The following is a 15,007-nucleotide window of genomic DNA, read 5'->3' on the forward strand; positions in this document are numbered from 1 at the left end:
GGTAGGGAGAAGAAGAGGTGGAGAAGACAAAGATTTTACTTGAATTAACTTGAACCTGCACTGCATTTATTTGTAGCAAGTAAATAAATCTTGATGGCTCACTACACAAAACTGGAAGGAAGCAAAGGAATAAGCTCAAAACTTTCATCCTCTTACCATCCCTACATTTAGAAAATCTGTACTCTTGACTTCCTATGACATAGAGGCAAAAGGAGCATAAAGGGGACTTCCATTTCCTCTGGCATGCTGATTTACTACCCCAACCATCAAATGACAGGCAGCAGGAGTCTGCTATCCCAAACAAGGTGACTCTTAGAGAGCTTTGCTTGCAGAAGAAGAAGCCCCAGGTAAAACTAATATTGAATGTCTATCAAATTGTGCAAGGCTTGCCAGACTATGCTGGTGCCAAGGCATAGTCATAACAGCCATGCAGTCATAGAGCATCAGAGAAAGTGGGGGCACTTGTTTTCAAGTTTGGCCTTTCACTTTAGCAGAATGGATTGAAGCTGAAGAAACTTTCCTAAGGTCTGAAGGACATGCCACGCTTGTTGAAGAATGAAGCAGACCATCTTACCGAAGACCATTTGGCTGGTTGTATCTGGACAGAAGTATACTCTTAGTCTTCAGAAGGTAGGAATGAGCGCTCTGACCTAGCTGATCAACCATCCTGCTAAACTAGGGGCTAGAGATGGACTAGATCTCAAGTTCTCTGATCTCATCCAAGCCTCATGACATCAGAGAAGTGACAAATGCATAGTACTTTCCAAAGCATCAGGAAAGCCTCAAATGCTGGCAAGTCTAAGGATGAAGCATGGCCATTGTAGATATTACATACCTGAGGAGAGGCCCTGAGTGAAGGCATCAATGCCACAGCCGTAAGTGATAAAAACTATTCACTGGGGGTGGGGAGTGGGAGAAGGCCTGGTAGTAAAAAATGTAAAAATAGATGAAACAAGCAGAATAGTCCAGGTCCCACATCCTCCAAATTAAAATAGTGTTATGATAAACATACATCAATAATAAAGCACAAACCAAGTTTGATCTGCTTTTTTTATACAGCCTTTCAAAACAATCTAAACTTCTGTTCTATCCTTGCCTATTATGCAACCTAAATACTAATTTAGTTCTCAAAATTCTCATAAAGGTGTTTTAACATCTTAACATAAAATCCATGTGTCTTGCATTCTTTAACATACAATTAATCCAGGTTCTTAGGTAAATTCAAGCCAAAACAGTTCTACCATCCATACGGAAACACTCTTCAGTTGCATTTTCAAATGTTGTAAACCCAAACGATTTTACTCAGCTGTTGTGTAATTTAGAACAGAAGATGCACTGTAACCCAGGTTATGGGTCCTCTTCCTCTATGCTAATTTGCTGAATCACTCAAAACCTGAAATTCTTGCAACAGTCATCCCACAATTTCTTGCTTTTCTCCCTCCTTGCTCAGACTGGAAACTTCTCCTGCAATTGGAGGAGCTATACAGAAAAGTTTATGAAAGAACCTAGATAGAAAGAGCATTGGTAATACTCAGAAACAAATTTCTGCTGAAACACTCAAGAATCAGTAACATACATAGGGGTTTGCTGTTTCAATGCACAAATGATGACATTTGTTTAACAGTAAATATTTAGATTCAGATGCTAATAATTTGAGATGAGCACCTAGTGCCAACACCCTACAAAATGTAAGCACACTCATAATTTTCAACAACCAGGTTTAGTGATACACTTACAAAAAAGATTGACTAGAAAACAGCAAAAATGGCATTTGTTTTTGTGTAGATGAAGTTACACACACACACACAAAATTCAGTTAGCTATTTATTTAGACTTTTGATAGCACTCTAAGGCCTCAGAACTTCTAAACTGCAGATAAGCATGCTGCCTTAAATTATTTTTATTCTTACATCTTAGGCTTGAAATGCTAGACTGAAAACAATTTTAACTTAACTAGCTGGCAAACCACTCTTTCTACCAACAAACAATAAAAATGCATGACTCAACACTTTTCTTGGAGTATGAAAAACACAACACTCCAAACATGTAAACAGTAACTTTACTGATGTTTTTAATATAAAATCCTGAGAACAGAGAGTAATAGAAAACGATTTTCACTTAGACTAATTATAAGAAATGTTAGAGCAAAATATATATAATTTGAAAAATTATGATCACCTCAAATTGGGGTGGCTAAGAAATGAGAGTCTCTATATACCATAAACATAAAAGCATAATATTGTAAGGGTAGCTATACTGGATTCAGCTACAGTCTTTTATCCCAGTATCCTGGGCTTGGACAGTGACTGAAAGAGGAAGATTAAATAAAAATATAACAAGGAAACCATATATGATATTTTTTCCTCAGAACTTACCTAGCTGTTGACCACTTGCAGTTGGGCAGCTTCCACAGGCAGATGTGGCATACATTAATAACCTGTAGTGGGTTTCTATTTCATCAATTTCTCCAGTTACCCTTTCACCCCGCCTAAATTTTTACTATCCATAACATTTTGTGGAAAGAAGTTCTACACTTTACCTATACTCTGGGTTAACATATCATTTTGTTTGCTTGAATGTTTCATCTTCTAGCTTCACCTGATGCCAACTAGTTTTAAGAATCAGTCAACTACTACTACCTGTTTATTTTTATAATGCCTCCCTTCATTTTATAGACATCTATTGTATCCTACCATCTTAATTTTGTTTTCAAACTGAAGAACTGTAGCTTGCTTATTTCTCCTTATATGGAAGCTGTTCTACATTTTTTATCACCTTGTTGCCCTTCTCTAAGTTTTTTCCACTTTTTTCCACATCAACAACTAAAAAATATGCCTATATAGGATATAGTCTAGTGAAACAGACAGTATCAATACTGTAAAAAAAGACACATAGCGATTACTAGTGAAATAAGGGACAACTTTGCAATACTAACAGTTAAGTTAATACCTCATCTTCTAATAAGAGAAACTAAATAAACTGTAGAGCTAATTCTACTCAATATTAATTCTAACAAAAAAATCAGCATGTCATTCAAACATCAAGGTTAAATTCAGTGTGGATGCAATATGCCTTGAACACTGAATCTCAGTCTTCTCTTACAAATCTGTATACAAAGATATTTTCTACAAAATAATGACCACTTTGGAGCTCTTAGGAATAAAAGAAGATGGTATTAGAGAATTTCATTTCACCAGTGATGAAGTTTAGAAGGGCCCATATGCATTCTAAGTCAGCTAATAAGTTAATTAAAGCATTTTTCAAGCAACATAGAACAAAAGACACATATTCAATAAAGCTCTTGATCATAGTACCTGAGCTTCTCCTAAATACTTAAATTCAGTAGCAAGATATCTGCCTTTATCTTACCACTTAAAAAGATTTGCCCTCATCTCTAAAAATGAAGCAGCATGAGAAATAAGGCTGTGCTAGATTGAAATGACCTGTGTACACCTGCTAACTTGTGATTTTATAGCAAGTTTCAAAAGCGGTACTTTCCTCAAAGCTGTAGCTCTTGAAACCATTAAATAAAGTGTTTCCAATTTCCGTGGTTATAGCCTGGAAGCATTTAAAATCTCAAAAGGCATAAGAAAATATGCATATAAATGAATCCCATAACTTTTAACGTAACTTTTGTGATTTTTTTTCTTTCTTCTTTTTTTTTTTAATGAGCATGGCACCTTGTATGTTTTAAACAAGGTGGCATTCACAACATCTCAAAAAGTTGAATGGCTAATTCTGATCATTTCAACCCACCCAGGGATGTGACACAGTAAAGTGTAGTGCAGAAATCCCTGCATCATAGGTGAGCTGGCTGTGGATATTCAAGAATAGCTACACTATGACAGCGTTGCTCTCAGATTAATTAGCCTTACTACTCAGTGTACAGAGCTACATGGCTAAACTGCTTCTGAGACTCATGATGGAATCCTTGGAAAGCAACCTGATGACTGTCTTCTTCAGTGATTACAGTGGGGATTTCTCCCTCAGAAGGAACCAAGGGTTTAAAACCCTTTTAATCAATTTTACTATAAAATACCTTCCCAATACATTAAATATCATTCCCCTGCCCCCATTTATAAGGCTTAATTTCATATAAGATAGATCTACAATATTGTTCTACAAGGGACACAAGAAAGCGATGTCAGGGATTTCATCCAATAAAGCTATATGAGGAAGAAAATTGAAAAAGTGTAATATTAAACTTAAAATCTAACTACAACCTGCGTACAAATAATAAAGCCTTTTCATAAATGAAACTAACATTTTGTTAAAATCTGAAAAGAAATAGCCTAATAAAGCAACAGAAAGTCAGCTACTGATACTCACTGTGTATAGGGATATTTCAAGGGGTAAATTTCCAAAGCAGTGCACGGGGAGTTACATACATAAATTCCATTAACAATAATGTGTTCCTCAGCTCTCAGCGATATTAACTTTTAAGTGATGCTATAACTATTATAACAATCTTGCATTTATGACAGCATTCATCTGCACACTATGTCCTAAACAGAGCTTGTATATAAACTGTATTACTCTTTCACTTGCCTTTAGTAATGATATATTCAATTTTTATGGACATCTGCTCACAGTTTTCTGAAACTGCATGTTGGTGTATGTTTTTTAATGTAACTGCTAGGTTTAAATAATTAGTATTGCTGGATATAATCACTAATTTCCTCATACTGTAAGAGGCAACTTAATATTTCTGCATAGCAGATGTAATACACAATATTACACAGAACTAAATTATTACAAACAGTGCCAGCAGCTTTCTATACACAGTACTTAAGATAATTATAAAAAATCATCTTCATTACTGCATGCTAGCATTTTTTTAACAGTTTAATTTGGATAGGTTACAAGACATATTCAAATCACACAGATACAATTACTGCAAACCCAAGAAGCTATAAAATGTTCCCAACCAAATCCCTTTGACCCTGTTTATCTCTGTTCTTTGTTAATCTAAGGCAAACATTGTTTGTAGCGTGCATTTGTTATGGAATATGAAAAAAAGAAAGGAAATCCCTTAACAGTTGTTATTGATTCCAGCATTTACTGACTGAAAGTGCCGTTTACAAAACAGAACAGATGCAGATGCTGACAAAAAGGTAAACAATTGTTGCATGGCTTACTGCCAGATTCTAAGCCAATATATTAAACTCCAAGTGAAGCACATTTCCCCTATAAATTGCACTTATTGCCACTTCATTTCCTATGTGCTCTGTCTCTCTATTGCTGTGCCTGGCACTAAGCTATTTTCAGTTCTTTGGTGACCCCTGAGGCCTAGTGCTACCTCACATAGCCATTAGTGAAGGGAATTGCATGTGTCTGACATGGCCTGAAACCAATTATTTGATATTTTCTTCAGAATGATGCCCAACTCTGTTGGGAATGAGCAATCATGAAATAATTTACCTCCTGATTTAATTTTTTCCTGCACAAATTAGTTGTAGCCTGAGCTAGCTATACACAGCTGCCTGTGACGTATCTCTGTCTTATCAAGATTCTACTTGAAATAATGAAAAAGGGAAGGGGGGACGAGAGTTGAATAGAATAGGTTGGGGAATCCTGCTTTAAAAAGGCATTGACAAGTTTATCAGATATACTGATCACATGTACTCTCTACTGATTGAAACTGACAGATCCATAAAGAACTATCAGTGCAGCAAAGGAAACCACATGGATGCAAACTGTTATCCAAGTGTTTAAGGTTTTTTAAACACCTGTCTTGCTTTGCAGCAGCTCCCGGTTAGTTCCAGTGAAACCCAGGGGTGCCAGGAGAATCTGATAAAGCAGCTTATGCAAACAGACTACATGTTGGCTTATTTTTGTCCCTTTTTTAAAAAAAATGGTCACAGATCTAGAGATAGCAAACATTTTCTTATTAGACATCACCATTAACTTGTGACTTTTGTAAATGCTTACGCTATACATCCATACTGTGCATGTGTCAAAAAAATGCAGTGAAGTAAGGGATCTCAACTTATGTATAAACATGGTAAGCACATATAAATTTGCATATATTTAATCAAGAGAGCGTGTCTGTCATAGGAAGAGATATGTCACTGCCAGCTATTAAACAACCTCAGTGAAGAGTATACTAATCTTTTGAAAGAGATTCACTATACATGAAATTTTAATCAAATCTGCTCCATAATGTCTTCCCAGTTAAATGAGACGAGTTTTCACCTCATCGTGAAGGTTGATTCCATATCAGGTTACTAGATGTTTGCTACCAAATGCTTAAGCCCTTTGTTAACACTGAGTGTTTAGGTCTGTCAAAATTAAATCTTTACTTAAAATCATGTTCACTGACCAACTGATGAGAAGATAGACTAGTGCTGAAAGCACAGGTTGGGGAGCAAGAACATCTGATCATACTCTAACACCAAATTCATATAATAATCTTAACCAAATCATCTCACCAATCTGACTCCTTGACAGCATACAGCTACTTCACAACTCTGTTGAACAAATTGCAGAGACTTCCCCAAGTGCTCTGAGGATAAAGTGCCCTGTAACAACGTTTAACAACTGTCCTGTTGCGACAGGACAAGGGGGAATGGGTTTAGACTAAAGGGGGGTAGACTCAGACTAGATATAAGGAAGAACTTTTTTACGCTGAGGGTGGTGAAACACTGGCCCAGGTTGCCCAGAGAGGTGGTGGATGCCCCGTCCCTGGAAACATTCCAGGTCAGGCTGGACGGGGCTCTGAGCAACCTGATCTAGTGGAAGATGTCCCTGCCCACGGCAGGGGGGTTGGACTGGATGACCTTTAGAGGTCCCTTCCAACCCAAACCATTCCATGATTCTGTGAATCAAACTACTTTCTACACAGGTACCTATCTCAGCTTGCTCTGAAACCAGAGACTCAACCTGCTCCTTAATTTTCAAAAACACACGTATCTTCTAATAAATTACAAGACATTCTGATTATACACTGCAATTTCTGGTATACAATCACATTTTAAAGAATTCAAATGTAAACAAATGAATTAGTCTCTGAATTAAAACTAATTAATGATGGCTCCATTTAAGGAATTTAGCAGCTGGTATCCAATCATTTTCTGATAATTATCATAATAATGAAATAGCAGACATTCTTTAAACTTCCCTTCAATTAAAATGGTCATAAAACTTGTAGATAGACTATATTTGCAGTTGTTTATAGCATTTATGGGCTTTTTTTTTTAGGTGCTATTCTATAATTGACAATTTCTTCTGAAGCAGTGACATAAGCGAACAATCCTCTTCAGAAAACTGCAAGAATTATCCTATGACAAAATGCTACTTTTTGTAATATTTCTCAGTAGGACTGAAACCATATTCTGGCCTTACCAATGACAGAAACTGATTCCATACACATTTTTTGAATTTTCTTGCCTACACTGTGGGCTGAGGGAGCCCTTGCATTCCCTGAAGTCTTCACACACACGCATAGAAAACACCAAAGTAGAGTGTTTGAAGAAAGCATAAAAACTGAGGGAACCTGTAGCAAACTGTAGATAGGACCTGTTTTGAAACAAGAGTTCTTGAAGAGCTCTAAGGAGTTGATCTTCTTATTCAGTCTTTGCTGAAAGAGAAATTAAGTACTGTCAGGTCTGTCAAACTTTCTGATGAATTCTAACTTTGATAGGACTTGCATATGTTTCCCTGTAAACCATTTAAAACATTTGGCTGATAAAAGACAATTGTAATTTGTATTTGAAAATTTAGTAATTAACATACTTATTTTAATCTGATTGCAATTTCTTTAATGTCTGCAAATATAAAAATGTCTGCTAGCTTAATTTCTATCCTCTGCATTTACATTGCTAGTGGAATGGCTGAGTGTCTCACAGATTGGGTCATTACATCAGACCCACTCTATTAAAATAAGATTGTTAGGAACTTTCAACCAATCAGGAATTTCTATCAAGTGTTCATCATTCCTTTGTGTAGTCTATGCATGATATTATGTATTTCCTTAAATAATAGATTAAAGTGCCTCTGTCACTTTTGCTTCTCTTGCTCCTTGGAATTTCCAAGATATAATAGAGGCAGATAGTGACAGCTTTTGTTCTAGTAAGAGAAAACACTCAAAAAATTACTTATAAAGCTGGAGTCAATACTCACATTTCTGCTTCCTACCTCTTTCTATTTCAAAACCCTAGTTAGGCAAAGTCGCCACAAAGTTCTCATGATTACTTTTACAAGGAATATAAAGATCAGAAATAAGTCTAGGCATACAGAAAAAACGGCAGACACTGCCATTTAAGAACTTCTAGAGAAGTAAGTTTGGAAATTCATAACCTTTTAACAAATATTTTATAGAAGACTAGAATATTCTCTGTGTTACAAATGAAGGATTAATCATATGTCGGCACGGATATACACATTCAGGTTCCTACTCACCGAGCTGAGACTACACTCTTAAAACACCTCTTTATAGATGAGCTGATAGTACTGTGTGTAACAGAACACCTATTTCTGTGTTACTGAAATTGCTGGACTTTTCTAGCACATCAACAGCAAGTCAGTACACCGTCCCTTGTAATTAAACACAAAGATTTGGATCTTAGGCAGAGGATGATCAGTGCATGAAGCTATCGAGGAAAAGGAAGCTCTTCTTGAAAGTCTGAGACCAATAACTGATCCAATTCCAGACAGTCCCCAATGTTTAGGGTATTAAAAAGCTCCAGAGCACTAACTGCTAAATTGCTAACTAAGAAGTTGGACTGGGTTATACCCACCCTGATTCTCTCCAGATCAGACAGACAGGAATAGCTCCATTACCTTGCTATATTCAGCAAATGTAATGAAAAGTATTATAAAATGACTGAAAGATTTGTTTTTCAAAAACTCAGTAGCCCCTTTATTGAAGATGGAGAGTTTTTTTAAATTTCTAAGCCTAAGGCATTAGAATCTGTCATTGGTAAGGCCAGAATATGGTTTCAGTCCTACTGAGAAATATTACAAAAAGTAGCATTTTGTCATAGGATAATTCTTGCAGTGAAAAGCAGATTCATGTTCTAACTTAGCATGTAACATCCACCTTGTGGATGTAACACACCCCCAATTTAAACACATATAGTTTTTTGTAAAACTAACTATTGTGACTGAAGTGATTCTGCCCTTTGAAAGTTAAATTTGCTCTCTGAATACACATTTTGTGACAGAAGAGGTTCTCTGTCTTGACAAAAATTACAGCCAGGACCATCTAATTAACTTGTGATTATATGATGGTAGATGCATATATTGAAAAGACTCCTGTAATAACTTTCTTTTCAATCAATACTGCAGGAGCCTCTTTAAAAGAAATTTTTTGAAGTCTTCTCTTATCTGCCATAGTTCTACACACTTTTCTTCATACAGGCCTATATTCTGAAGTAAAAGGAGAGCCTAGCTTAGTAATTCTCTCTCAGATTTTGTCACTTTTTATTATGAAACAGAATACTACAGTATATAAATCTCAAATTGATCTCTGACCATTCACAAAGCATCAGACTGGAGAGTAAATCACTTTCATCTTTTAAACTTGGGAGGAGAATGCAATAATTAAAGGGCATAGCGAGTTAAATACTCCATGCTGAGGAAGAACACACAGGTGTGCTGAGAGAGCAAAAAGGAAGATAATTAGTTGGTGTTTGCTAATTGTGGACATTTTTAAAGCAAAAAAACCCCCAAGAATGGAATCATGCCCCTTTCAACCTCTACAGAATTCAGTAAACAGATTTGAGTTCCTGTTGGAAAAGATGAAGTGGAAGAACTTCATTAGGACACAACAGTCTAAAAAAATATAACCCAAAAGAACATCAAGAATTTCATGTTAAAAAATATATAAATAATTTGAAAAGTAAAGTTAGTGTTTACTTATCTTATTAAATAAACAACATGATAATAAAATGCTAGAATGGGCACCTTTTCAATATGACAGAATCAATGAGATTTCACTGCCCATCTTCATATTGTGGGCTTAATTAATTTCAAGCAACTGCTCTAAAAAGAAGGAAGGTATTCAGGCGTGCTACCAGCTTTGAAATTCTGTCCGTTCAATTGACATTTCAGTAACTCAGATACTGTTATCTTACCCCCTACGATAAGCTTAAAAAGTAACAAGCTTAATGCTTTTGTAATCTTTACAAAAATGTCATTCTCCCACTAGAAACACATTTGTGGTCCTAGGGGTATTATGTTCATATGGCCTTTAAAAGAATACCTCTTTTTTATTAAAACTTCAACTCTGTATGTTCAAACAGATGGTTTTATTTTCTCCTCAGTACTATTCATATTTCCATTTAATATAATTGTGCAGTAGAAATCAAATACAATACTTGCAAGAATAAGAAATAAATAATATGTGACAAAGAGGCTATGAAACACATTATTTCCTATATTAAATGCAAAGACATTTATTTTGTTTTCCCTGAGTAATAGGATCTTGTTTTGGCTGTCAAAATTTTATAGGCTTTCCAAGGAACAAAGACAACCGCAGAAATCTGCATCATATCTGTATGACCACTGGTTTTCAATTTTAACTTCCTATCATAAATTCCCACCAACACTGTTTGCTCCATTATTTTAAATAGGTGACAATTACACCTACTGAATATCTCAATATTGATTGGCTCATAATACAAAATTAGGGATCTCTGGTACTTATAAAGTAAAAAATCTAATGACGACATCTGCATTTTTACTCAATCCATATGTAGTACCCATACCATTTTCACTGATGTTCGCATGTTTCCTGTGAAGGTTATATATGCATAAGAGAGAAGTGCTGTGGTTTTACTTGATACATGTTACTTTCCCATCTTTCACAGATGGGAACTGTAGGATTTTTCACTCCACCTGTGTAAGATATGAGGAAGATTGTGCCATACATCACCATGTGCAGTGCAGCTCAAGGAGTCAGCAGCTGCAAAGCCCATTTGCATACAGGTACCGTTCTTTCCAGCAACTGCTCCATATCATAGAATGATAGAATCATGGAATCGTTAAGGTTGGAAAAGACCTCTAAGATCATCGAGTCTAACCGTCAGCCCAACACCACCATGCCCACTAAACCATGTCCCTAAGCGCCTCACCTACACGTCCTTTAAATACTTCCAGGGATGGGGACTCAACCACTTCCCTGGGCAGCCTGGTCCAATCTTTAACCACTCTTTCAGTAAAGAAGTTTTTCCTCACGTCCAATCTAAACCTCCCCTGGCGCAACTTGAGGCCATTTCCTCTCGTCCTATCACCAGTTACTTGGGAGAAGGGACCGACCCCCACCTCGCTACAACCTCCTTTCAGGTGGTTGTAGAGAGCGATGAGGTCTCCCCTCAGCCTCCTTTTCTCCAGGCTAAACAACCCCAGTTCCCTCAGCCGCTCCTCAGACTTGTTCTCCAGACCCTTCACCAGCTTCGTTGCCCTTCTCTGGACACACTCCAGCACCTCGATGTCCTTCTTGTAGTGAGGGGCCCAATATCTTGCTTTATACAGGCCACTAAAGACCTGTTCCTATAAAAGCTATGTTACCAGGCACTCTGCAGAGTGATAGAGAGAGCAGAAATAGAAGACAGAAGGAGATGCCAAGCAAGCAGAAATATAATGGAAGCACATCAGCTACTGCTGTCGTGCAGAAACAGAAAGAAAACCAGCGTGTCCATCAGAAGGGATGAGCAGGTTATTGTCAACCTGCTGGAGTAAGAAGAAAGAGAAGAAGGATGTGCAAGGAAGCAAGGAGGGTGAAGTTCCAGTTTCTGTTATCATTCCTTTATTTTTGTCTTTATAATGTCTAAAAGTCACAACAATAGGTATGTAGGTCTTGGAATATTTTAAAGCTTAAATTAATTAAAAAACCTTTAAATAAACCTCCATAATTAAGTTTTAAAATGTTATATTTCTAAAACTTTTGGCCCTTAGCAACACATTTTAGATGTAACTGAAAACTTGCTTGTATTAATGCAAGGATCTGGGCAATATAATGAACTTGAACTGCTGAGGCAGGATGTGATACTGGCTATTATAATCTGTAATCCGTATGGGCTACTTTACATTAGCATGCCTTACCAGCACTTCAGAAGGATGCAACAGGACTTTCTAGGACAGAACAGGACTAAGCCAAGTGACTGAGACACTTTCCCCCTTTCTCCTAATTCTTCTAAAAAGCCAGATTTCAACAATGGACTACAGATAAGAAACATGATGGAAAAGCGATTGTAACTGCAACATAAACATTGTAAATTATCTGCTATAGATTGTAATCTGGACAGAAATCACACAAAAGGTGCAAAGACATAAATATTAATTACATGAAACCAAGTCTGGGATTCTTTAATTTCCAGATATAAACGGGAGAATAAATTACACTAAAGTTATTGAGTCCTAATTATTCCCAGACATGAATAACTGTTTTTTTCATCACGCAGTCACTAAACCAGCAGGTCTCAATGCTATTCTAGGCATATTTTTGATAGATAAGATGAAGATCATAGAAGATTGGTTGTAGGCAATAATTGTGGCTCAAGAGATCACAAACCGACTGAATTTAAATTAAATGGAAGTCTGAAACTAAGGTTCTTTATCTCAAAGGGAGGAAATTATAAACTAGGGAAAATAAAGCCACGTGCACGTGAATGTAGAGGAGAAATCAAATTTAAGTCAAATGTGCAAAAACCAAAGCTCATATTTCAAGTTAGCTGGACAGCAAATTGCTGGGAGTAAGTAAGGATAAGTGACCTCAAAATAGATTTTCCTTACCAAGTGCTTTCACTTAATGTCCCAAAGTTACCTTCATTTCAACAAGTTACTCCAAAGCCTGTTTCTCTTCTTGCTCTCAACTCCACTGCACCAGTGCAGCTCCTCTAAACAATATTGAGTCCTCCTATTCAAGTTTAGATATATGCCATATTGACATTAGGTGTTCCATGAACACAATATATATTCCTTAGGAACTAATGAATATTTAAAGATAATAAATTAAAAATATCATAATTTAAATCACAGTTTGCATTTGAATATATCTTTAGAACAGAATGGAAGTTGGTCATATTCTGGAGAAAGAAAAGAGAAAGGAAGCCTGTTGGACACATAAGTAAGATGGGGTAAAAGTGTAAAATATGAATATTAAAATACATCAGTGAAGGTGATTTAACTACTTTGTACCTAAAAATGTACTTAGTCAAATCTGCATCACTTCAGTTTACCTCCACTGTGCAATATTTTCTTTAAAATAATCAACTCCTGATTTTGAGGAACATACTAACTATTGCCTCAGATTTTAAAAACAAATTTCATTTAAGATTTTTAAAGTTATTAATTATATAAATATAAATATACTAAGAATATATTTTACTGGCAAATGCCATTAGATTTGAGAGCCTATTTAAGGGTCTCTGGCAAGTTTGTGACTAAATGAAAATATTAAGCCTGTGAATTTGAATATGTCATAAAAAATAAAACTCAAAGCTCTAATCTCTGTTTAGTTTTAACCATAGGAAATTAAAAAATAGGCTAATTAGTCTACACATGTATTTACAATCTCTCTGTATATATATACTAAATTATATAAATAAAACCAAAGAAAATGTTCCACTAATACATAAAATGTGTATAATTTCATGGGTTTTAAGTTTCTTTGGCGGATGTCTTATCACTTGTAAGAGTAACTGTTTCTTCATCTAAAAGAGATGAAGGATTAAGATAGGCTAGTAATGCCCGATTAAACTAGCTTAACATTTTTGTAAACAAAGGAACACGAAAAAGGTTCAAAAGTTAAAAGTTCAATCCACATTCAGCAGACTTACTGCAAATAATTTCTGAGAAATATCATAGTGGAAATTGAAGCAAAAAATGATAAGAGATAAGCTGAAAACCAGCTGTCTGCATGATTCTTTCCATGCTAAGTACGTTAACAGATACATAACATTTTCAGGATTTTTTTAAATCCTGTAACATTACATAAACTTTTGAAAGACACATATGATTAATATGATAGAAAGGCTGAAACAACACCTTCCAAAATTCCATCAAGAAATATTTGGGGGGGGGGAGTGGGGTTGGAAAACATTCCTTGGATGTTATTTTACCAGATTGGAAACATTGATGATATGCTGAGAGTACACAGAGAAATTATGACCCATGCTAGATAAAAACCTATTATGATAACATAGCCCAAATACTAACAGCTGAATCCTGCGCTGTTAAAGGTAATAAGAGTCACTGATTTAACTGGGAACAGGATCAAGTCATAACATAAAACCACCTGCCTCCACTAGAGTTGGCAATCAAAGATGCCAAGTTCCAAAGAATTTGCCTCTTTTTACATATCATTTTGCCAGCTTCTCTCTCAAACCATGCTCATCCTCAATCCTGATAAACGGATACAATCTCATTACAGTACTTGACAAATAACTGTTCTAATACAGTATGAAAACAAAAATGTTAATTCCTTACTTCACAAATAGACTGTTATATATGAAATATTTTAAAGATTTATAACTCTGTTAAAGCTTGTTATAGACTACCTATATTTTCCTGACAGAAGTAGGTCAACTATATAAAGTTTTCTGAGGTTCTAGCATTGTTTCATTATTTTGTGTTATTTTTTCCTCTCTTATATAGTAGGATCATTTACAGCAGTTCTTATAAAAAAAAAACAAACCCAAAAATCACATTTCCCTGAGGGTGGACTAAGTAAACATAAACCCTTTTTTTCATCTCTGGGATAACAGTCCCAATTGAATGCCCTAGATTAAATTATTTTGCTTTTCTGAAACGTGCTAGTTTGGTGGTTCCCAGAGGGCAGAGGCAACACGCATCAAAAAATAAGAAACACATTGGTATAACTGTCTTTCAGCTAAGAAAAAAAATTCTCCTTCCCTTTTTCCCCTTCCCTCCATACTCCAGCATGCTTTTTTTTGATACTCAGCAAACTGGGTATCACTGTCAAGACAACCTGTTAAAGCTGTCTTTTAACTTAACCTATGTATAAATACAGAATTCCACTCTCAATTGTGGAAGGGTAGCAAAG

Source organism: Pygoscelis adeliae, unplaced genomic scaffold, assembly GCF_000699105.1.
Source record: "Pygoscelis adeliae isolate BGI_AS28 unplaced genomic scaffold, ASM69910v1 Scaffold178, whole genome shotgun sequence".
NCBI classification, from domain to species: domain Eukaryota; kingdom Metazoa; phylum Chordata; class Aves; order Sphenisciformes; family Spheniscidae; genus Pygoscelis; species Pygoscelis adeliae.